Below are 24,401 nucleotides of genomic sequence, written 5' to 3' on the forward strand. Positions count from 1 at the left end.
GAAAACAGATAGAGGAGAGGGAAAGAGATTGATATAGGTAGAACACATATAGAGGAGAGGGAAAGAGACAGAAAGGGGTAGAAAACAGATAGAGGAGAGGGAAAGATACATAAAGAGGTAGAAAACAGATAGAGGAGAGGGAAAGATACAGAAAGAGATATAAAACAGATAGAGGGAAAGAGACATAAAGAGGTAGAACACAGTTAGAGGAGAGGGAAAGAGACAGAAAGAGGTAGAAAACAGATAGAGGAGAGGGAAAGAGACAGAAAGAGGTAGAAAACAGATAGAGGGGAAAGATACATAAAGGGGTAGAAAACAGATAGAGGAGAGGGAAAGAGACAGAAAGAGATAGAAAACAGATAGAGGAGAGGGAAAGAGACGGAAAGAGGTAGAACACATATAGAGGAGAGGGAAAGAGACAGAAAGGGAACGAGACAGAAAGAGGTAGAAAACAGATAGAGGGAAAGAGGCAGAAAGAGATAGAAAACAGATAGAGGAGAGGGAAAGATACAGAAAGAGGTAGAACACAGATAGAGGAGAGGGTAAGAGACAGAAAGAGGTAGAACACAGATAGAGGAGAGGGAAAGATACAGAAAAAGGTATGACACAGATAGAGGAGAGGGAAAGAGGTAGAAAACAGATAGGGGAGAGGGAAAGAGACGGATATAGGTAGAACACATATAGAGGAGAGGGAAAGAGACAGAAAGAGGTAGAAAACAGATAGAGGGAAAGAGGCAGAAAGAGATAGAAAACAGATAGAGGAGAGGGAAAGATACAGAAAGAGGTAGAACACAGATAGGGGAGAGGGAAAGAGACAGAAAGAGGTAGAAAACAGATAGAGGAGAGGGAAAGAGACAGAAAGAGGTAGAAAACAGATAGAGGAGAGGGAAAGATACAGAAAGAGGTAGAACACAGATAGAGGAGAGGGAAAGAGACAGAAAGAGGTAGAAAACAGATAGAGGAAAGAGACAGAAAGAGGTAGAACACAGATAGGGGAGAGGGAAAGAGACAGAAAGAGGTAGAAAACAGATAGAGGAGAGGGAAAGAGACAGAAAGAGGTAGAAAACAGATAGAGGAGAGGGAAAGAGACAGAAAGAGGTAGAAAACAGATAGAGGGAAAGAGACAGAAAGAGGTAGAAATAGATAGAGGAGAGGGGAAGAGATGGATATAGGTAGAACACATATAGAGGAGAGGGAAAGAGACAGAAAGGGGTAGAAAACAGATAGAGGGAAAGAGACAGAAAGAGGTAGAAAACAGATAGAGGAGAGGGAAAGAGACAGAAAGAGGTAGAAAACAGATAGAGGAGAGGGAAAGAGACAGAAAGAGGTAGAAAACAGATAGAGGGAAAGTGACAGAAAGAGGTAGACCACAGATAGAGGAGAGGGAAAGATACAGAAAGAGATAGAAAACAGATAGAGGAGAGGGAAAGATACATAAAGAGGTAGAAAACAGATAGAGGAGAGGGAAAGATACAGAAAGAGGTAGAACACAGATAGAGTAGAGGGAAAGTGACAGAAAGAGGTAGAAACAGATAGAGGAGGGGGAAAGATACAGAAAGAGGTATAACACAGATAGAGGAGAGGGAAAGATACAGAAAGAGGTAGAAAACAGATAGAGGAGAGGGAAAGAGACAGAAAGAGGTAGAAAACAGATAGAGGAGAGGGAAAGATACAGAAAGAGGTAGAACACAGATAGAGGAGAGGGAAAGAGACAGAAAGAGGTAGAAAACAGATAGAGGAGAGGGAAAGAGACAGAAAGAGGTAGAAAACAGATAGAGGAGAGGGAAAGATACAGAAAGAGGTAGAACACAGATAGAGGAGAGGGAAAGAGACAGAAAGAGGTAGAAAACAGATAGAGGAAAGAGACAGAAAGAGGTAGACCACAGATAGAGGAGAGGGAAAGATACAGAAAGAGATAGAAAACAGATAGAGGAGAGGGAAAGAGATTGATATAGGTAGAACACATATAGAGGAGAGGGAAAGAGACAGAAAGGGGTAGAAAACAGATAGAGGAGAGGGAAAGATACATAAAGAGGTAGAAAACAGATAGAGGAGAGGGAAAGATACAGAAAGAGATATAAAACAGATAGAGGGAAAGAGACATAAAGAGGTAGAACACAGTTAGAGGAGAGGGAAAGAGACAGAAAGAGGTAGAAAACAGATAGAGGAGAGGGAAAGAGACAGAAAGAGGTAGAAAACAGATAGAGGGGAAAGATACATAAAGGGGTAGAAAACAGATAGAGGAGAGGGAAAGAGACAGAAAGAGATAGAAAACAGATAGAGGAGAGGGAAAGAGACGGAAAGAGGTAGAACACATATAGAGGAGAGGGAAAGAGACAGAAAGGGAACGAGACAGAAAGAGGTAGAAAACAGATAGAGGGAAAGAGGCAGAAAGAGATAGAAAACAGATAGAGGAGAGGGAAAGATACAGAAAGAGGTAGAACACAGATAGAGGAGAGGGTAAGAGACAGAAAGAGGTAGAACACAGATAGAGGAGAGGGAAAGATACAGAAAAAGGTATGACACAGATAGAGGAGAGGGAAAGAGGTAGAAAACAGATAGGGGAGAGGGAAAGAGACGGATATAGGTAGAACACATATAGAGGAGAGGGAAAGAGACAGAAAGAGGTAGAAAACAGATAGAGGGAAAGAGGCAGAAAGAGATAGAAAACAGATAGAGGAGAGGGAAAGATACAGAAAGAGGTAGAACACAGATAGGGGAGAGGGAAAGAGACAGAAAGAGGTAGAAAACAGATAGAGGAGAGGGAAAGAGACAGAAAGAGGTAGAAAACAGATAGAGGAGAGGGAAAGATACAGAAAGAGGTAGAACACAGATAGAGGAGAGGGAAAGAGACAGAAAGAGGTAGAAAACAGATAGAGGAAAGAGACAGAAAGAGGTAGAACACAGATAGGGGAGAGGGAAAGAGACAGAAAGAGGTAGAAAACAGATAGAGGAGAGGGAAAGAGACAGAAAGAGGTAGAAAACAGATAGAGGAGAGGGAAAGAGACAGAAAGAGGTAGAAAACAGATAGAGGGAAAGAGACAGAAAGAGGTAGAAACAGATAGAGGAGGGGGAAAGATACAGAAAGAGGTATAACACAGATAGAGGAGAGGGAAAGATACAGAAAGAGGTAGAAAACAGATAGAGGAGAGGGAAAGAGACAGAAAGAGGTAGAAAACAGATAGAGGAGAGGGAAAGATACAGAAAGAGGTAGAACACAGATAGAGGAGAGGGAAAGAGACAGAAAGAGGTAGAAAACAGATAGAGGAGAGGGAAAGAGACAGAAAGAGGTAGAAAACAGATAGAGGAGAGGGAAAGATACAGAAAGAGGTAGAACACAGATAGAGGAGAGGGAAAGAGACAGAAAGAGGTAGAAAACAGATAGAGGAAAGAGACAGAAAGAGGTAGACCACAGATAGAGGAGAGGGAAAGATACAGAAAGAGATAGAAAACAGATAGAGGAGAGGGAAAGAGATTGATATAGGTAGAACACATATAGAGGAGAGGGAAAGAGACAGAAAGGGGTAGAAAACAGATAGAGGAGAGGGAAAGATACATAAAGAGGTAGAAAACAGATAGAGGAGAGGGAAAGATACAGAAAGAGATATAAAACAGATAGAGGGAAAGAGACATAAAGAGGTAGAACACAGTTAGAGGAGAGGGAAAGAGACAGAAAGAGGTAGAAAACAGATAGAGGAGAGGGAAAGAGACAGAAAGAGGTAGAAAACAGATAGAGGGGAAAGATACATAAAGGGGTAGAAAACAGATAGAGGAGAGGGAAAGAGACAGAAAGAGATAGAAAACAGATAGAGGAGAGGGAAAGAGACGGAAAGAGGTAGAACACATATAGAGGAGAGGGAAAGAGACAGAAAGGGAACGAGACAGAAAGAGGTAGAAAACAGATAGAGGGAAAGAGGCAGAAAGAGATAGAAAACAGATAGAGGAGAGGGAAAGATACAGAAAGAGGTAGAACACAGATAGAGGAGAGGGTAAGAGACAGAAAGAGGTAGAACACAGATAGAGGAGAGGGAAAGATACAGAAAAAGGTATGACACAGATAGAGGAGAGGGAAAGAGGTAGAAAACAGATAGGGGAGAGGGAAAGAGACGGATATAGGTAGAACACATATAGAGGAGAGGGAAAGAGACAGAAAGAGGTAGAAAACAGATAGAGGGAAAGAGGCAGAAAGAGATAGAAAACAGATAGAGGAGAGGGAAAGATACAGAAAGAGGTAGAACACAGATAGGGGAGAGGGAAAGAGACAGAAAGAGGTAGAAAACAGATAGAGGAGAGGGAAAGAGACAGAAAGAGGTAGAAAACAGATAGAGGAGAGGGAAAGATACAGAAAGAGGTAGAACACAGATAGAGGAGAGGGAAAGAGACAGAAAGAGGTAGAAAACAGATAGAGGAAAGAGACAGAAAGAGGTAGAACACAGATAGGGGAGAGGGAAAGAGACAGAAAGAGGTAGAAAACAGATAGAGGAGAGGGAAAGAGACAGAAAGAGGTAGAAAACAGATAGAGGAGAGGGAAAGAGACAGAAAGAGGTAGAAAACAGATAGAGGGAAAGAGACAGAAAGAGGTAGAAATAGATAGAGGAGAGGGGAAGAGATGGATATAGGTAGAACACATATAGAGGAGAGGGAAAGAGACAGAAAGGGGTAGAAAACAGATAGAGGGAAAGAGACAGAAAGAGGTAGAAAACAGATAGAGGAGAGGGAAAGAGACAGAAAGAGGTAGAAAACAGATAGAGGAGAGGGAAAGAGACAGAAAGAGGTAGAAAACAGATAGAGGGAAAGTGACAGAAAGAGGTAGACCACAGATAGAGGAGAGGGAAAGATACAGAAAGAGATAGAAAACAGATAGAGGAGAGGGAAAGATACATAAAGAGGTAGAAAACAGATAGAGGACAGGGAAAGATACAGAAAGAGGTAGAACACAGATAGAGTAGAGGGAAAGTGACAGAAAGAGGTAGAAACAGATAGAGGAGGGGGAAAGATACAGAAAGAGGTATAACACAGATAGAGGAGAGGGAAAGATACAGAAAGAGGTAGAAAACAGATAGAGGAGAGGGAAAGAGACAGAAAGAGGTAGAAAACAGATAGAGGAGAGGGAAAGATACAGAAAGAGGTAGAACACAGATAGAGGAGAGTGAAAGAGACAGAAAGAGGTAGAAAACAGATAGAGGAGAGGGAAAGAGACAGAAAGAGGTAGAAAACAGATAGAGGAGAGGGAAAGATACAGAAAGAGGTAGAACACAGATAGAGGAGAGGGAAAGAGACAGAAAGAGGTAGAAAACAGATAGAGGAAAGAGACAGAAAGAGGTAGACCACAGATAGAGGAGAGGGAAAGATACAGAAAGAGATAGAAAACAGATAGAGGAGAGGGAAAGAGATTGATATAGGTAGAACACATATAGAGGAGAGGGAAAGAGACAGAAAGGGGTAGAAAACAGATAGAGGGAAAGAGACAGAAAGAGATAGAACACAGATAGAGGAGAGGGAAATATACAGAAAGAGGTAGAACACAGATAGAGGAGAGGGAAAGAGACAGAAAGAGGTAGAAAACAGATAGAGGGAAAGAGACAGAAAGAGGTAGAAAACAGATAGAGGAGAGGGAAAGATACAGAAAGAGGTAGACCACAGATAGAGGAGAGGGAAAGATACAGAAAGAGATAGAAAACAGATAGAGGAGAGGGAAAGATACATAAAGAGGTAGAAAACAGATAGAGGAGAGGGAAATATACAGAAAGAGGTAGAACACAGATAGAGGAGAGGGAAAGTGACAGAAAGAGGTAGAAACAGATAGAGGAGGGGGAAAGATACAGAAAGAGGTAGAACACAGATAGAGGAAAGGGAAAGATACAGAAAGAGGTAGAAAACAGATAGAGGAGAGGGAAAGATACAGAAAGAGGTAGAACACAGATAGAGGAAAGAGACAGAAAGAGGTAGACCACAGATAGAGGAGAGGGAAAGATACAGAAAGAGATAGAAAACAGATAGAGGAGAGGGAAAGAGATTGATATAGGTAGAACACATATAGAGGAGAGGGAAAGAGACAGAAAGGGGTAGAAAACAGATAGAGGGAAAGAGACAGAAAGAGATAGAACACAGATAGAGGAGAGGGAAATATACAGAAAGAGGTAGAACACAGATAGAGGAGAGGGAAAGAGACAGAAAGAGGTAGAAAACAGATAGAGGGAAAGAGACAGAAAGAGGTAGAAAACAGATAGAGGAGAGGGAAAGATACAGAAAGAGGTAGACCACAGATAGAGGAGAGGGAAAGATACAGAAAGAGATAGAAAACAGATAGAGGAGAGGGAAAGATACATAAAGAGGTAGAAAACAGATAGAGGAGAGGGAAATATACAGAAAGAGGTAGAACACAGATAGAGGAGAGGGAAAGTGACAGAAAGAGGTAGAAACAGATAGAGGAGGGGGAAAGATACAGAAAGAGGTAGAACACAGATAGAGGAAAGGGAAAGATACAGAAAGAGGTAGAAAACAGATAGAGGAGAGGGAAAGATACAGAAAGAGGTAGAACACAGATAGAGGAGAGGGAAAGTGCCAGAAAGAGGTAGAAACAGATAGAGGAGAGGGAAACATACAGAAAGAGGTAGAACACAGATAGAGGAGAGGGAAAGTGACAGAAAGAGGTAGAAACAGATAGAGGAGGGGGAAAGATACAGAAAGAGGTAGAACACAGATAGAGGAGAGGGGAAGATACAGAGAGGTAGAAAATAGATAGAGGGAAAGAGACAGAAAGAGGTAGAACACAGATAGAGGAGAGGGAAAGAGACAGAAAGAGGGAGAACACAGATAGAGGAGAGGGGTATAGACCATCATAAGTAAATAAAGAGGAGAAAACAGAAAGAGAGGGGGAATGTAGACACAGGCAGCTATGATTTATACAGTCCTGCAGAGAGAGACAGATACCGGATAAACAGACAGAGAGCTAGTGAATACAGTCCTGCAGAGAGAGACAGATACCAGAGAAACAGACAGAGAGATAGTGAATACAGTACTGCAGAGACAGATACCAGAGAAACATACAGAGAGATAGTGAATACAGTCCTGCAGAGAGAGACGGATACCAGAGAAACAGACAGAGAGATAGTGAATACAGTCCTGCAGAGAGAGACAGATACCAGAGAAACAGACAGAGAGATAGTGAATACAGTCTTGCAGAGAGAGAGACAGATACCAGAGAAACAGACAGAGAGATAGTGAATACAGTCCTGCAGAGAGAGACAGATATCAGAGAAACAGACAGAGAGATAGTGAATACAGTCCTGCAGAGACAGATACCAGAGAAACATACAGAGAGATAGTGAATACAGTCCTGCAGAGAGAGACAGATTCCAGAGAAACAAACAGAGAGATAGTGAATACAGTCCTGCAGGGACAGATACCAGAGAAACATACAGAGAGATAGTGAATACAGTCCTGCAGAGAGAGACGGATACCAGAGAAACAGACAGAGAGATAGTGAATATAATCCTGCAGAGAGAGACGGATACCAGAGAAACAGACAGAGAGATAGTGAATACAGTCTTGCAGAGAGAGACAGATACCAGAGAAACAGACAGAGAGATAGTGAATACAGTCCTGCAGAGAGAGATACCAGAGAAACATACAGAGAGATAGTGAATACAGTCCTGCAGAGAGAGACGGATACCAGAGAAACAGACAGAGAGATAGTGAATACAGTCCTGCAGAGAGAGACAGATACCAGAGAGACAGATACAGAGAGATAGTGAATACAGTCCTGCAGAGAGAGACAGATACCAGAGAGACAGACAGAGAGATAGTGAATACAGTCCTGCAGAGAGAGACAGATACCAGATACCATCCGGCTATTTCAGCCACAGCCGTTCCTGACAGGTGTATACTATCGAGCACACCGCTATGCAATCTCCATAGACAAACATTGGCAGTATAATGACCTTACTGAAGAGCTCAGTGGATGCCACCTTTCCAACAAGTCAGTTCGTTAAATTTCTGCCCTGCTTGAGCTGCCCCGGTCAACTGTAAATGTTATTATTGTGAAGTGGAAACATCTGGGAGCAACAACGGCTCAGTCGCGAAGTGGAAGGCCACACAAGCTGAAGCGCGTAGCGTGTAACATTTGTCTGTCTTTGGTCCTTACTACCGAGTTCCAAAATGCCTCTAGAAGCAATGTCAGCACAATAACTGTTTGTCAGGAGCTTCATGAAATGGGTTTCCATGGCAGTGCAGCCGCACACAAGCCTAAGATCACCATGCGCAATGCCAAGCATCGGTTGGAGTGGTGTAAATCTCACCGCCATTGGACATTGGAGCAGTGGAAACGTGTTCTCTGGAGTGATAAATCATGCTTTATCTTCTGGCAGTCCGAAGGAGGAATCTGGGTTTGCATTGGGGCAGGTAGATCGCTACCTGCCCCAATGCATAGTGCCAACTGTAAATTTGGTGGAGGAGAAATAATGGTCTGGGGCTGTTTTTCATGGTTATTAACGCTACAGCAGACAATGACATTCTAGACGATTTTGTACATCCAACTTTGTGGCAACAGTTTGGGGAAGGCCCTTTCCTGTTTCAGCATGACAATGCCCCTGTGCACAAAGCGAGGCCCATATAGAAATGGTTTGTCGAGATCAGTGTGGAAGAACATGCATGGCCTGCACAGAGCCCTGACCTCAACTCAATCAAACACCTTTGGGATGAATTGGTACGCCGACTGCGAGCCAGGCCTAATCGCCCAACAGTGCCCGACCTCACCAATGCTCTTGTGGCTGAATGGAAGCAAGTCCCCATAGTAAAGTTCCAACATCTAGAAATCTTGCTTGTTTGTTATTGACCAAATACTTATTTTCCACCATAATTTGCAAATAAATTCATAAAAAATGATACAATGTGATTTTCTGGATTTTTTTTCCTAATTTTGTCTGTCATAGTTGAAGTGTACCTATGATGAAAATTACAGGCCTCTCTCATCTTTTTAAGTGGGAGAACTTGCACAATTGGTGGCTGACTAAATACTTTTTTGCCCCACTGTATATCAACGAATTGCCGAAGGCACTAGAACAGTCTGCAGCACCTGGCCTCACCCTACTAGAATCTGAAGTCAAATGTCTACTGTTTGGTGATGATCTGGTCCCCAACCAAGGATGGCCTACAGCAGCACCTAGATCTTCTGCACAGATTCTGTCAGACCTGGGCCCTGACAGTAAATCTCAGTAGTACCAAAATAATGGTGTTCCAAAAAAGGTCCATTTGCCAGGACCACAAATACAAATTCCATCTAGACACCGTTGCCCAAGAGCACACAAAAAACTATACATACCTCGGCCTAAACATCAGCGCCACAGGTAACTTCCACAAAGCTGTGAACGATCTGGGAGACAAGGCAAGAAGGGCCTTCTATGCCATCAAAAGGAACATAAAATTTGACATATCAATAAAGATCTGGCAAAAAGACTTGAATCGGTTATAGAACCCATTGTCCTTTATGGTTGTGAGGTCTGGGGTCCGCTCACCAATCAAGAATTCACAAAATGGGACAAATACCAAATTGAGACTCCGCATGCAGAATTTTGCAAAAATATCCTCTGTGTACAACGTAAAACACCAAATAATGCATGCAGAGCAGAATTAGGCCGATACCCGCTAATGATCAAAATCCAGAAAAGATACGTTAAATTCTACAACCAACTAATAGGAAGTGATTCCCAAACCGTCCATAACAAAGCCATCACCTACAGAGAGATGCACCTGAAGAAGAGTCCCCTAAGCAAGCTGGTACTGGGGCTCTGTTCACAAACACAAACACACCCCACAAAGCCCCAGGACAGCAACACAATTAGACCCAACCAAATCATGAGAAAACAAAAAGATCATTACATAACACATTGAAAATAATTAACAAAATCTTTGCGCAAACAAAAATGCTATTTGTCTCTAAACAGAGAGTACACAGTGGCAGAATACCTGACCACGGTGACTGACACAAAATTAAGGAAAGCTTTGACTATGTACAGACTCAGTGAGCATAGCCCTGCTATTGAGAAAGGCCGCCATAGGCAGACATGACTCTCAAGAGAAGACCGCCTATGTGCACACTGCCCACAAAATGATGTGGAAACTGAGCTGCACTTCCTAACCTCCTGCCCAATGTATGACCATATTAGAGACACATATTTCCCTCAGATCACACAGATCCACAAAGAATTAGAAAACAAACTACATTTTGATAAACTCCCATATCTATTGGGTGAAATACCATGGTGTGCCATCACAGCAGCAAGATTTGTGACCTGTTGCCACAAGAAAAGGGCAACCAGTGAAGAACAAACACCATTGTAAATACAACCCATATTTACGTTTATTTATTTTCCCTTTCCTTTTCCGTTTTGTACTTTAACCATTTGCACATGGTTACAACACTGTATATATATATAATATGACATTTGTAATGTCTTTATTCTTTTGGAACTTCTGTGAGTGTAATGTTTACTGTTCATTTTATTGTTTATTTCACTTTTGTTTATTTTCTACTTCACTTGCTTTGGCGATGTTAACATATGTTTCCCATGTCAATAAAGCCCCTTGAATTGAGAGAGAGAGATATATAATGGGAGAGAGGGGAAGAGGGAGAGGGATACAGGGGTGGAGAGGGAGGGAGAGGGAGAGGGAGAGGGAGAGAGACAGAGACAGAGACAGAGAGAGAGAGAGAGAGAGAGAGAGAGAGAGAGAGAGAGAGAGAGAGAGAGAGAGAGAGAGAGAGAGAGAGAGAGAGAGAGAGAGAGAGAGAGAGAGAGAGAGAGAGAGAGGGAGAGAGAGGGAGAGGGAGAGGGAGAGGGAGAGAGAGAGAGGGAGAGGGAGAGGGAGAGAGACAGAGACAGAGAGAGAGAGAGAGAGAGAGAGAGAGAGAGAGAGAGAGAGAGAGAGAGAGAGAGAGAGAGAGAGAGAGAGAGGGGTGGAGAGGGAGAGAGTGAGAGAGACAGAGAGAGAGAGAGAGAGGAGTGGAGAGGGAGAGAGTAGGAGAGACAGAGAGAGAGAGAGAGAGGAGTGGAGAGGGAGAGAGTGAGAGAGAGAGATAGAGAGAGAGAGGAGTGGAGAGGGAGAGAGTAGGAGAGACAGAGAGAGAGAGAGAGAGGAGTGGAGAGGGAGAGAGTGAGAGAGAGAGATAGAGAGAGAGAGGGGTGGAGAGGGAGAGAGTGAGAGAGACAGATAGAGAGAGAGAGGAGTGGAGAGGGAGAGAGTAGGAGAGACAGAGAGAGAGAGAGAGAGGAGTGGAGAGGGAGAGAGTAGGAGAGACAGAGAGAGAGAGAGAGGAGTGGAGAGGGAGACAGAGAGAGACAGAGAGAGAGCGAATGGGAGGGAGGGGAAGAGGGAGAGGGAGATGGAGGATGAAAGGGCTATTGGAGGGTGATAGAGGGATACAGCAGTGTTGCAGAATTAGCTACAGTATAGATGACTGCTAGAATTAGCTACAGTATAGATGACTGCTAGAATTAGCTACAGTATAGATGACTGCTAGAATTAGCTACAGTATAGATGACTGCTAGAATTAGCTACAGTATAGATGACTGCTAGAATTAGCTACAGTATAGATGACTGCTAGAATTAGCTACAGTATAGATGACTGCTAGAATTAGCTACAGTATAGATGACTGCTAGAATTAGCTACAGTATAGATGAATGCTAGAATTAGCTACAGTATAGATGACTGCTAGAATTAGATACAGTATAGATGAATGCTAGAATTAGCTACAGTATAGATGACTGCTAGAATTAGCTACAGTATAGATGACTGCTAGAATTAGCTACAGTATAGATGACTGCTAGAATTAGCTACAGTATAGATGACTGCTAGAATTAGCTACAGTATAGATGACTGCTAGAATTAGCTACAGTATAGATGACTGCTAGAATTAGCTACAGTATAGATGACTGCTAGAATTAGCTACAGTATAGATGACTTCAGTGACATTGAGTATGGGAAGGAATAATTAAAGAGAAATGGAATATGGAGGTTAAAAAAACCAGTGAGAAAAGAAGGGTGAGAGAGTGACGGATATATATTGTAGAGGGGCCCTGATTGAATGTATAGTAATGTAACGTACATAGGGTGAAAGACTTCCAAACTGTAAGAACTTTTTAATAACTATTTTCATTCTTTCCAATCATTTGTTCTGGAATCACGTGCAGACAGACAAAAAGTTGAAAGATCTGAATGGAACTGTTGTTTTCACTCTCACTTTATTCAATACTGGATACAATCCTACACTGGCACTAACATCTGATCTGTTTGGAGAACAAGCCATCTATTGACCCAGATGCAAACAGACATACTGACCGACAGGTGGGATAAAGGTGCTCAGATTAGCACCCCTCCCCTGTATAGCCCCCCCTTCCCAAATCCCCTGTCAGTTTGTGACAGCTGATTTAGCTTTGTCCAGAGATCAAAGGCAGGGAGGGAGGGAGGGAGGGAGGGAGGGAGGGAGGGAGGGAGGGAATAGAGAAGAGAGGGAGAATAAGGGAGGTATATAGTTTCACTCCCATCTCTCGGGGCCCGGTTCCTCCTCATCTCCCTGTGATGGCTGCAAGGCCTCACACAAGCCCCTATTTGTCAGAGAACATGCCGTGTTATTATTGAGGGCTGATAGGCAGTTGACCCCTAGTTAAAGGAGATTACTGTCCAGGCTGTAACCCGTTGACCTTGGACAGGGGAAGTGAACACTAGGCCCTTGAACGCTCTCAAGTGGCTCATCATTTTCAACTTAGCCTCCAAGGCTATTGGCTGTCCCCTTCGTCTCCTTGGTTACTGGTTACTCATGGAAATAGTTAATAACCTTTTATTGCAGTAGGCTAAATCAGGGTCACACAGAATGTTTCTTGGTAGTCTTGAACAAATCTACTTTGAAACAAAAGTATATACCTGACACACATGGTTCTGGGCTTAAGAAAAGAAGACACCGGTACCTTGCAGATATAGAGTTGAAATGTATTACATTTTGAGTTTGCATCCCAATATTACACTTTATATACACTACCATTCCAACATTTGGGGTCACTTAGAAATGTCCTTGTTTTTTTGTTTTGTTTTTTAAATCCATTAAAATAACATAAAATTGATCAGAAATACAGTGTAGACATTGTTAATGTTGTAAATGACTATTGTAGCTGGAAACGGCAGATTTCTTATGGAATATCTACATAGGCGTACAGAGGCCCATTATCAGCAACCATCACTCCTGTGTTCCAATGGCACGTTGTGTTAGCTAATCCAAGTTTATAATTTTAAAAGGCTAATTGACCATTGGAAAACCCTTTGCAATGATATTAGCACAGCTGAAAACTGTAGTTCTGATTAATGAAGCAATAAAACTGGCCTTCTTTAGACTATTTGAGTATCTGGAGCATCAGCATTTGTGGGTTCGATTACAGGCTCAAAATGGCCAGAAACAAAGCACTTTGTTCTGAAACTCGTCAGTCTATTCTTGTTCTGAGAAATGAAGGCTATTCCATGCGAGAAATTGCCAAGAAACTGAAGATCTCGTACAACGCTGTGTACTACTCCCTTCACAGAACAGCACATCCCCGTGGAACGCTTTGGACACCTTGTGGAGTCCATGCCCTGACGAATTGAGTCTGTTCTGAGGGCAAAAGGGGGTGCAACTAAATATTAGGAAGGTGTTCCTAATGTTTTGTACACTCAGTGTACATAACTATACTACTGCTGAGTAAAAAGAAGTGCCGGTTACGCTACATATTGTTTTTGGAGAGAATTATTATTCTGTAGGTGGTAAAGCAGTAATAAGCTAATGGTGTGTGATATGGTTGTCTTGTCAGCTGGACCTACATTGTACATACCAAGTTGGATCCATTCAGTGGTTGAAACATTCACTGATATTCAACTCACATGACCACAGTGAAAAAAGACAAGGAATGTGAACAATAGGGTTAGAGTGAATGGAAGGTGAGATCCACATTCCACTCTCCATTCAAGCTTCACAGGTCAGATTCAGATCACATGACCCAGACATGGGTTCTGCCTTGTGATGATGCCACATGCCATATCAGCTCAGCCAGACCCTGAGAGAGAGAGAGAGAGAGAGAGAGAGAGAGAGAGAGAGAGAGAGAGAGAGAGAGAGAGAGAGAGAGACAGACAGAGACAGAGACAGAGAGAAACAGAAAGAAGAGAAAGAAGAGAAATTACTTGACACTAAGATAATTACTTGACACTAAGATAATAACTTGACACTAACATAATTACTTGACACTAAGATGATTACTTGACACTAAGATAATTACTTGACACTAAGATAATTACTTGACACATTGGAAAGAATTAACAAAAAAACAGAGCAAACTAGAATGCTATTTGGCCCTGAACAGAGAGTACACAGTGGCAGAATACCTGACTACTGTGACTGACCCAAACTCAACATTACACATCGCCTTGATGTCCAAGGTCCCTGAGTGTTGTACTGTGACTGACCCAAACTCAACATTACACATCGCCTTGATGTCCAAGGTCCCTGAGTGTTGTACTGTGACTGACCCAAACTCAACATTACACATCACCTTGATGTCCAAGGTCCCTGAGTGTTGTACTGTGACTGACCCAAACTCAACATTACACATCGCCTTGATGTCCAAGGTCCCTGAGTGTTGTACTGTGACTGACCCAAACTCAACATTACACATCGCCTTGATGTCCAAGGTCCCTGAGTGTTGTACTGTGACTGACCCAAACTCAACATTACACATAGTTCACATAGTTCATATGGACACCATGTCAGGGCACATAGTTCATATGGACACTCCATGTCAGGGCACATAGTCCACATGGACACTCCATGTCAGGGCACATAGTTCACATGGACACTCCATGTCAGGGCACATAGTTCATATGGACACACCATGTCAGGGCACATAGTTCATATGGACACTCCATGTCAGGGCACATAGTCCACATGGACACTCCATGTCAGGGCACATAGTCCACATGGACACTCCATGTCAGGGCACATAGTCCACATGGACACTCCATGTCAGGGCACATAGTTCATATGGACACTCCATGTCAGGGCACATAGTCCACATGGGTATGGTCAGAATGTACTCCCAGGTATTTATAGGAGTCGACCAGCTGGATGATTTCACTGTGAATGATGACCTGGCTTCGGTCAGCCACTGACCTGGGGTCAAAGATAACGTGCTGTGTTTTTGTGACATTCAGGACCATGATCATGAGCATGGCCTTATTTCTATTACAGCATGTTGGATGACTCTCAATCATATTCCATTCACCCAGTTCAATGTAACATTGATAGGTTGAGGCTACTACCTGATACTCTAATGTTCCCTATACCCATCTAGAGGTTGCTACAACCTAGCCTATGAATGAAAGTTTACAACGTAGGTGCACAGGTCGAGAGACAAATTTGAGGTGACAGACAGTGACATTCAATACCGACAGTTGAATACGAGAGTTTCCATTGGACAAATTCAGGTATGTTTGCATCTGTTTACACAATTTTCAACAGAATCGGCGGAATGAATACACACCTGATCATGCGTCAACAGAGTTCACTGTCATAACAGCCACATTGTATTCCTTCTCTTCCCTTCGCTTGTGGACTTCAATGCACAACACATCAGCTGTATGTGACCAGGTGAAAAAACCTTTCCAAGCCAAACCTCTACACACAGTCTACATCGTTGTCCCCATATTAACTAAAGTAACGTCATAGTCAGCATAGCTAATAGAACTAACGGGTTAGGGTTAGGGTTAGGGTTGAGCCGAGGTGTGGACATGAAGCTAGGGTTAGGGTCTTTCTCTTTCTCCCTCCGGCGTTAACAGAAACGTACCTTGACTTTGGGTATGCATATTAAGGGCACTATTCAATCTGTACACTTTAAACTTAAAAGGTTACGCAATATATATTTCCCATTGAGCCGACATCCGCAGCGTTTACCGTGGATGCAGTCTCCACTCAAGCAGCAACATTACCTTGCAATTTCAATCACGCTGTAAAGCTGAACTTCCGTGATGCGGATAGAATAGAGCCCTACATCTCAGAGCTCCAGTAGGGTTAGGGTTAGAATAGAGCCCTAAGTCTCAGAGCTCCAGTAGGGTTAGGGTTAGAATAGAGCCCTAAATCTCAGAGCTCCAGTAGGGTTAGGGTTAGAATAGAGCCCTAAGTCTCAGAGCTCCAGTAGGGTTAGGGTTAGAATAGAGCCCTAAATCTCAGCGCTCCTGTAGGTTTAGGGCTAGAATAGAGCCCAAAGTCTCAGAGCTCCAGTAGGGTTAGGGTTAGAATAGAGCCCTAAATCTCAGATCTCCAGTAGGGTTAGGGTTAGAATAGAGCCCTAAATCTCAGAGCTCCAGTAGTGTTAGGGTTAGAATAGAGCCCTAAGTCTCAGAGCTCCAGTAGGGTTAGGGTTAGAATAGAGCCCTAAGTCTCAGAGCTCCAGTAGGGTTAGGGTTAGAATAGAGCCCTAAATCTCAGATCTCCAGTAGGGTTAGGGTTAGAATAGAGCCCTAAGTCTCAGAGCTCCAGTAGGGTTAGGGTTAGAATAGAGCCCTAAATCTCAGAGCTCCTGTAGGGTTAGGGTTAGAATAGAGCCCTAAGTCTCAGAGCTCCTGTAGGGTTAGGGTTAGAATAGAGCCCTAAATCTCAGAGCTCCAGTAGTGTTAGGGTTAGAATAGAGCCCTAAGTCTCAGAGCTCCAGTAGGGTTAGGGTTAGAATAGAGCCCTAAATCTCAGAGCTCCTGTAGGTTTAGGGCTAGAATAGAGCCCTAAGTCTCAGAGCTCCAGTAGGGTTAGGGTTAGAATAGAGCCCTAAGTCTCAGAGCTCCAGTAGGGTTAGGGTTAGAATAGAGCCCTAAGTCTCAGAGCTCCAGTAGTGTTAGGGTTAGAATAGAGCCCTAAGTCTCAGAGCTCCAGTAGGGTTAGGGTTAGAATAGAGCCCTAAGTCTCAGAGCTCCAGTAGTGTTAGGGTTAGAATAGAGCCCTAAGTCTCAGAGCTCCAGTAGGGTTAGGGTTAGAATAGAGCCCTAAGTCTCAGAGCTCCAGTAGTGTTAGGGTTAGAATAGAGCCCTAAGTCTCAGAGCTCCAGTAGTGTTAGGGTTAGAATAGAGCCCTAAGTCTCAGAGCTCCAGTAGGGTTAGGGTTAGAATAGAGCCCTAAATCTCAGAGCTCCTGTAGGTTTAGGGCTAGAATAGAGCCCTAAGTCTCAGAGCTCCAGTAGGGTTAGGGTTAGAATAGAGCCCTAAGTCTCAGAGCTCCAGTAGGGTAAGGGTTAGAATAGAGCCCTAAGTCTCAGAGCTCCAGTAGGGTTAGGGTTAGAATAGAGCCCTAAGTCTCAGGGGTCCAGTAGTAATCCTTGATGATACTATTGAACCAATGACGTATACAAGGGCACAATTCAACAATTTAGCTTAATAGGATACAGGATCTTTTAGTGGTGATACGCTTCGATGTTTGCGTGACATGAGTGTCAGAGTTATATGTTGTTTCAACCTTGTCCAAAAACTAGCAACAAGTTTTTTCAAGGTTTTGTCAGTCCCGTTCCATAATAAAGAATTTTCAGAATACCTGTAACACACAGACAAAAGAAGAAGCTTCCGCTGCAGTTAAGTCCATGTGAACGGCGGGTAACAATTGTGATTGTACAATGAGCACTCTGAGGACAATCATTCCTAATAGGATACAGAGGTCCCGGTGGCATGTATGTGTAGAATGTTCCCACTTTCTGGTTTTTAGGGACACAAAAGTGTGTGAGGAGAGTGAGTTGTACGTGCACACACACAAACACTGTGGAGTTTGTTTACAGATATGCAGGAAGGAGGACATTTAAGGAGAAACGTGGTCATTGATAGAGGATGGTAATCCACACCATGAGACTAGAGTTTGCTGGAGTTAGAGAGTACAAAGAACCCCTGCTGAGTGCCTGTCTGATGTACTGTATGCACAGGAAGTTACTACTGCTCATGAATAAGACTATGGAAGCCTTTGTAATACTATCACCGTTATAAAACTGCATATTCAGCTTTGCAAAATGAGTGCCTAACTTTAATTCTGCACCAAAATGTAGATAAAAATTAGTTATTGTTTGATTTTCTCCTGCTCATGTAGCCTGTTAGTATCCATGCCAGATGATGGTGTGACTGATCTCTCTACATAAGATTGCAGGCTGGTGTCTCCCTTCCCCAGTCTCTGGTCTCTAGTCTGCAGGGTCCAGCAGCTCCAACAGTTCTAATCCATCCATCTCCGTGTTGGAATGGAGGCTGAGGCTTGGCTAATGTGTTCCATCTGGCTGTGCTGTGGGCTCCAGGGATGATGCCGACCACTCCATTAACTCTCCCCAGCTCGCACCCCAGCCCACACCCCCAAGTCTGGTTCCACTCAGCCCCAACATTCCTCCCCACATCGGGGCCCCTAGCCTGGGGCAGAAGGAAGGGCCGGGCCCCTGCAACATGGATCTATAGTACATGGGGCTAGGGCTGAGGCTGGGGCGGTATGGATTTTCAACGTTGTGTCTCTATGTAGGTATGTATCTCAGTAGGAGTGATATTGTCATAGAAAAGGATGCATAGGAGAGGAATAAGTAGATTTGTGAATAGCCTTATGATGGGCAGCTATTCAGCCTAACGGCCATGGACAGGAAATGATACAGCTAGTTCACTTCACAAGCTAAAAGTGGTCAAGCATTTCATTCCTGTGCTTTGCAGTAGTTTTAGTTTCTTTGTGCACCATCTGAATGATGTAGCAGGAACACAGATGGAGTATGGTTTATGTACTGAAAGATGTATGCTATTTAGAGAGGAGCTAACTGTACACAGGGAGGTTTTTTGCAGTAATGAAGTCGTGTCATGGTGGAGGAGTGAACATAAAGACTACATCAGTCAGCCATTTTGTATGATAAAGTGGTAATATAGCGATGACAGGCAGATGGATGGTTTAAATGGGCTGAGAGATTTTTATTTAACCAGGCAAGTCACTTAAGAACAAATTCTTATTTACAATGACGGTCTACCCCGCCCAAACCTGAACAACGCTGGGCCAATTGGGACTCCCAATTACGGCCGGTTGTGATAGAGCCTGGAATCAAACTAGGGTCTGTAGTGACACCTCGAGCACTGAGATGCAGATCCTTAGACCGCTGCGCCACTCTGAGATTACAGAACATCTCCTGCCAGTCTTCAATGTTATGCTCTTTTGGTTGGGAAGAATCCTTTTAGATGTTCTATTCATTTGGTCCTTAAAGAGCAGATGATAACACCAACGACACCTTGGGATCTTAGTATTGCTATCGGCACAAACTATTCAGACATTAGGCATTATCAGCGCTAACCCAGCAGGCTAATCATAGGACTATTGTTTGTTGGCCTACACACACACACACACACACACACACACACACACACACACACACACACACACACACACACACACACACACACACACACACACACACACACACACACACACACACACACACACACACACACACACACACACACACACACACACACACACACAAGTCCTGATGTCAGAAAAAAACACACTGTTTCAAGCTAGAGCCTCATTCTTAAATACAGACAGAAATAGCAATGTCTTCGACTGGGGAATCGGCTTAGTCTTCAAAGGCTAATTCTGATGTAGGAAAAGAGAGGGGAAAATGGGGAGAACAGATCTGGTTATATTCGGCAGTAAAAAAAACCTCAAAGAATTGCATTGTCATGGCAACTGGGCCTGCTAGCCTTCATAGTTTTCCTCCCCCAAAAATATATAAAAATGGAGGGTAATACTGAGGATCTTTTGTGAGGCGCAGATTTCTCCTAAAAAAACAATGACTGGGTCAGACACTTTCCCTCCCTTGTTTTTCCTCTCTTCCTCCACAGCAGCACTCTAACAATGTCTGATCAAATCCCAGATCATGTCCGTGTGTGCGTTATTTCTGGCTGGCCTAGCGTTGCGGTTAACTCAAATGAAAAACGCATAGAGTAGCAGCTCCTCCAGTTTCCCCTTTGAGGTTAGCAGCACTGCAGAACTCTCTGATTCAGCGGTGGAAGGGTTGTTGTCCCACATAGGCGTTTTAGTATATCTGTCTCGTTAGATTCCCTCCTTCTAAAATCTGGGTTAAATCAAGGTTTGGACCAATCCCTCCCTAGCCGCAAATTATAATCCTGATACGTAATGGAGGGGTTCCAATGGAAGAACTAAAAACCCAACTGAAAACCCAACCAGTGATGAAGCACTGTATGCCAACCAATATGCAGGTTTTGATACTGTGGCTGTCACTCAGACATGTTGTTGGGCATTATAAGGGGAACCTGTCTGAAAGAGAGGGGAGAGGTCATTGACTGGAATGCAGCTAGGGGTCAAGGGTTAGGGGTCAATAACCTGGTTAATTTTATGACTGCCACCACATGCCCCACTGTCCTCTCCATCTCAGAGTTCTCTCTCTCTCTCATTCTCGGACCTGCTGTGAAGTGACAGATTTTTTACTTTTGGCAATGATTTTTCTACATTAGCTGAATTATGCCAATAAAGGTTTCCTTTTTTAAATATAGATATCCGCCCAATCGCCTCACTCCCTGGCCAAGAGTCAGGAGAAGACCCTGTGCCTGTTAAGTTCTGGTGTCCACTAAGGTTTCCTGTCTGCTGATGAATCACTGCGGTGGGACTCTGTCTGAAGTGTTTGGAATCTAATCCAAGACCAGCTGAGGAGGAGGGCTCATGGCACAGAAGACACTGACTGACTCAATGTCTATTTATTTTGTGTTTACTGTAGCTAACAAAATTTTATGTATGTATTATACAAGGCAGTTTTGGCAAATCCTGTTTAAGTTGTGGGATAGCTTCCTTATATCGCTTTCATACGAAGACGTTTTTCCCCAAAACATTATCATACTGCTAACTTTTTACTGCCTTTTGTTTATATCTGAAAGGTATTGCCGGTATCAAAGCCAAAACTTTTATTTCCACCAAACGACCTAGCTAGTAGTTCTGCCTAAGTTACTGTATTTAGGATAAGTCAATCTATCTAGCTAGTAAGCCAGGCAACTAAAAGCAACTTTCTAGACAACAATGTTGTGGTTTGTTGCTAACGTTAGCTATCTAGCTGGCTAGCAAGTTCATGATTAACAGAACATACAGTACCAGTCAAACGTGTGGACACACCTACTCATTCAAGGGTTTTTCTTTATTTTCACTATTTTCTACATTGTTGAATAATAGTGAAGACATTAAAAACTATGTCTTGTAGTAACCAAAAAAAGTCTTAAACAAATCAAAATATATTTTATATATTAAGTAGCCACCCTTTGCCTTGATGATAGCTTTGCACACTTTTTATTCCCAATAACAGCAAAATTAACACATTACAAGGCAATTATTTGCAAATGATTTACAAGTAAGGCGAGCTGCAAACTTACTGTTGTAAATGTGAAAAAATGATAGCAGTGCTGTCACTCGGATTATGATAACAATCACAACAACAGGGTCAAAGTTGAATGTCTATTGCTCCTTCCCGGCAAAAGCAGTGGGAATATAAAACTTGAATGCAGACAAGAATGTGGCAAACATTTGGCAGTTTGAAAGGCGACCTTACCCACTGGGCACAGACGTCAGTTCAACATCGAGTTTTGATTTACATTTGGTTGAGTTGTCAACTAATGTATATTCAACGTGAAATCAACACAAAATGTTCACCCTATCATTGGATTTAAGTTAAAAGTTGGGTGAAAAAAATACAAAATTTCCTTCCTTTCTTTTTGCAAAACCAATCAGTTTTCCACATTCAACGTCCTCACGTTGTATTTTGGGGTTGAAACAACATTGATTCACCCAGATCTTGCCCAGTGGGTATAAACACTGCCCAATAATTTTTTTCAGGCAACATTCCGCAAATCCTATGTGAATGAGTTTTTACTAGAGATGCCACTGGGCTTAGACTGATCACTTCGTAGGCTATGGTACGCTTTCAGACAGTACAGAGCCTCTATCTACTAACAATCACAACGTCTCTCTAAGAATTATCCTGGGAACCTCTATCTAGACTGGGGTGCTGTATTAGAGGCATATCCAGAACAGTCAATATAGTAATTGCACCACAATATAGCTTTATTTTTTTGATTGAATCTCTATTTAACTTTGGCATGTCAGTTGAGAACAAATTCATATTTACAATGACGGCCTACCAGAAGGCAAAAGGCCTCCTGCGAGGACGGGGGCTAGGATTAAAACAATTTAAATAACAAAATACATTTATAAAATAGCTGGGTTGGTATATGTAACAATGAAGCATTCAAGCATTAACAGCACTATAATACAAAGTGTATAATATAAAGACTATCTGACCAACTGCTACTGTAAACTCCCCTTGGATTATATCCAACTGTGGCCAGTGTTCAGTCTCTCTTAGGATAGCCATGCTCCACTGCTCTTATCATGTTTTAGCGTTCCTGATGGGAGAAGGGGAGAGCGAGAGAGAGATACTTTTTTTTTTAAATTGAGAAACAGAGAAACAACAGAGAGAGAGAGTTGAACAGAGCAGTTTTCCCTGCCATTCCCTGGCCGTCTCTTTTCTTCTCCCTAGATCTGGGCGAACGTATTCTCAGCTCCAGGGTCCCTTGCTAATCAGCCTCACATTTTCCCTCCCTCACTTCTTTCTCGCTCTCTCTCTCCATTTAACTTCCCCAACCAGGCCTCCCGGGTGGCGCAGTGGTCTAGGGCACTGCATCGCAGTGCTAACTGCGCCACCAGAGTCTCTGGGTTCGCGCCCAGGCTCTGTCGCAGCCGGCCGCGACCGGGAGGTCCGTGGGGCGACGCACAATTGGCATAGCGTCGTCCGGGGTAGGGAGGGTTTGGCCGGTAGGGATATCCTTGTCTCATCGCGCTCCAGCGACTCCTGTGGCGGGCCGGGCGCAGTGCACGCCAGCCAAGGGGGCCAGGTACACGGTGTTTCCTCCGACACATTGGTGCGGCTGGCTTCCGGGTTGGAGGCGCGCTGTGTTAAGAAGCAGTACGGCTGGTTGGGTTGTGCTTCGGAGGACGCATGGCTTTCGACCTTCGTCTCTCCCGAGCCCGTACGGGAGTTGTAGCGATGAGACAAGGTAGTAATTACTAGCGATTGGATACCACGAAAATTGGGGAGAAAAAATGGAATAAAAAAAAAAAAAAAAAAAACTTCCCCAACCAGGTGACGACAGAGCTGCGCTGTATAATAACAATTATGCAAATGAGAATCATATAAAACAAATCCTTTTCCCTTAACGAGGCCCCCTCCCTGGCTTTCTGTGTAATTAAGTATTTCTCCCCAAATAAACAACCCGTCAGTCGTCTGGGGAGATAGGCTACCCACCATCCAGCCAGGCAGCCAGGAATCCAGCCAGTTGGTAGGAGTCGTCTGGGTAGATAGGCTACCCACCAGGCAGCCAGCCATCCAGCCAGCCATCCAGCCAGCCAGCCAGCCAGGCAGTAGGATTAGTGTTTCATACACTACTGCAACCAATCAAATTGATAAAAAGTCAGTAGCTAACAACTCCAATGTATTAATGGGTAGTGAAGCTGGCTATTTGAATCGTCTGTCAAACATTATGACTTAGTTGCTATTCATAGCATGTAGTTAGCTCACTGCTGCTCACTGTTGCAGCAGTTCAAAGGCAGGCTGGCATTTCTGTTTCATGTGTGTTCCAACTACCAATCAGTAGAGTGTAGCTAATGTAGGGGTTGGAAACGGGTCTTTCTGAAGGTAATGATTGTGAGCTCCAGCTTGTTAGTGTGTGTGTGCATGTGTGTGTGTGTGTGTGTGCGTGTGTTTGTGCGTGTGTCTGCTCATATCTCCTCTTTGGGAGAGTTTGGTGCTGAGAACATTACACAGAGACCTCAGCACACAGCAACAGAGGACAGATGAATCCCATTACTCCACAGTGCTGTCTGATGTGTGCGTGTGTGTGTGTGTGTATGTGTGTGTATCACTCTGTTTGATGTGCCCCAGTCTTGGAGCGATAGTACTGGCTAATTAGGCAGGGGGGTTATAAAACCCATACAGCTGATTTAATGAGGCCAGAGCAGACAGCAATTTCACCAGCGTTTTGGCCTCACTACACCACACACAAAATGACAGATTCACTGAATTACATGTCGTTTAGAGGAGAGAGATGAGATGGTCACATGCTAAAGCATTTAGAAGGCTGCTGAGAGGTACTAATTGTATATTCGCAATCAGGATGTGCATTGTGGTGTGTGTGTGTGTGTGGGTGTGTGTGTGTGTGTTCTGTGCATCTGTCTCAATGTTCATGTGTTTGTGCACCAAAGCACATTACCTCACACACAAAGGAAAGGAATTACATGGATCTCACTTCCACAACCCATGCTATTTAAAGACTGAAGATTGGTCAT

This window comes from Salvelinus fontinalis, chromosome 14 (genome assembly GCF_029448725.1).
Source record: "Salvelinus fontinalis isolate EN_2023a chromosome 14, ASM2944872v1, whole genome shotgun sequence".
Classification (NCBI taxonomy): domain Eukaryota; kingdom Metazoa; phylum Chordata; class Actinopteri; order Salmoniformes; family Salmonidae; genus Salvelinus; species Salvelinus fontinalis.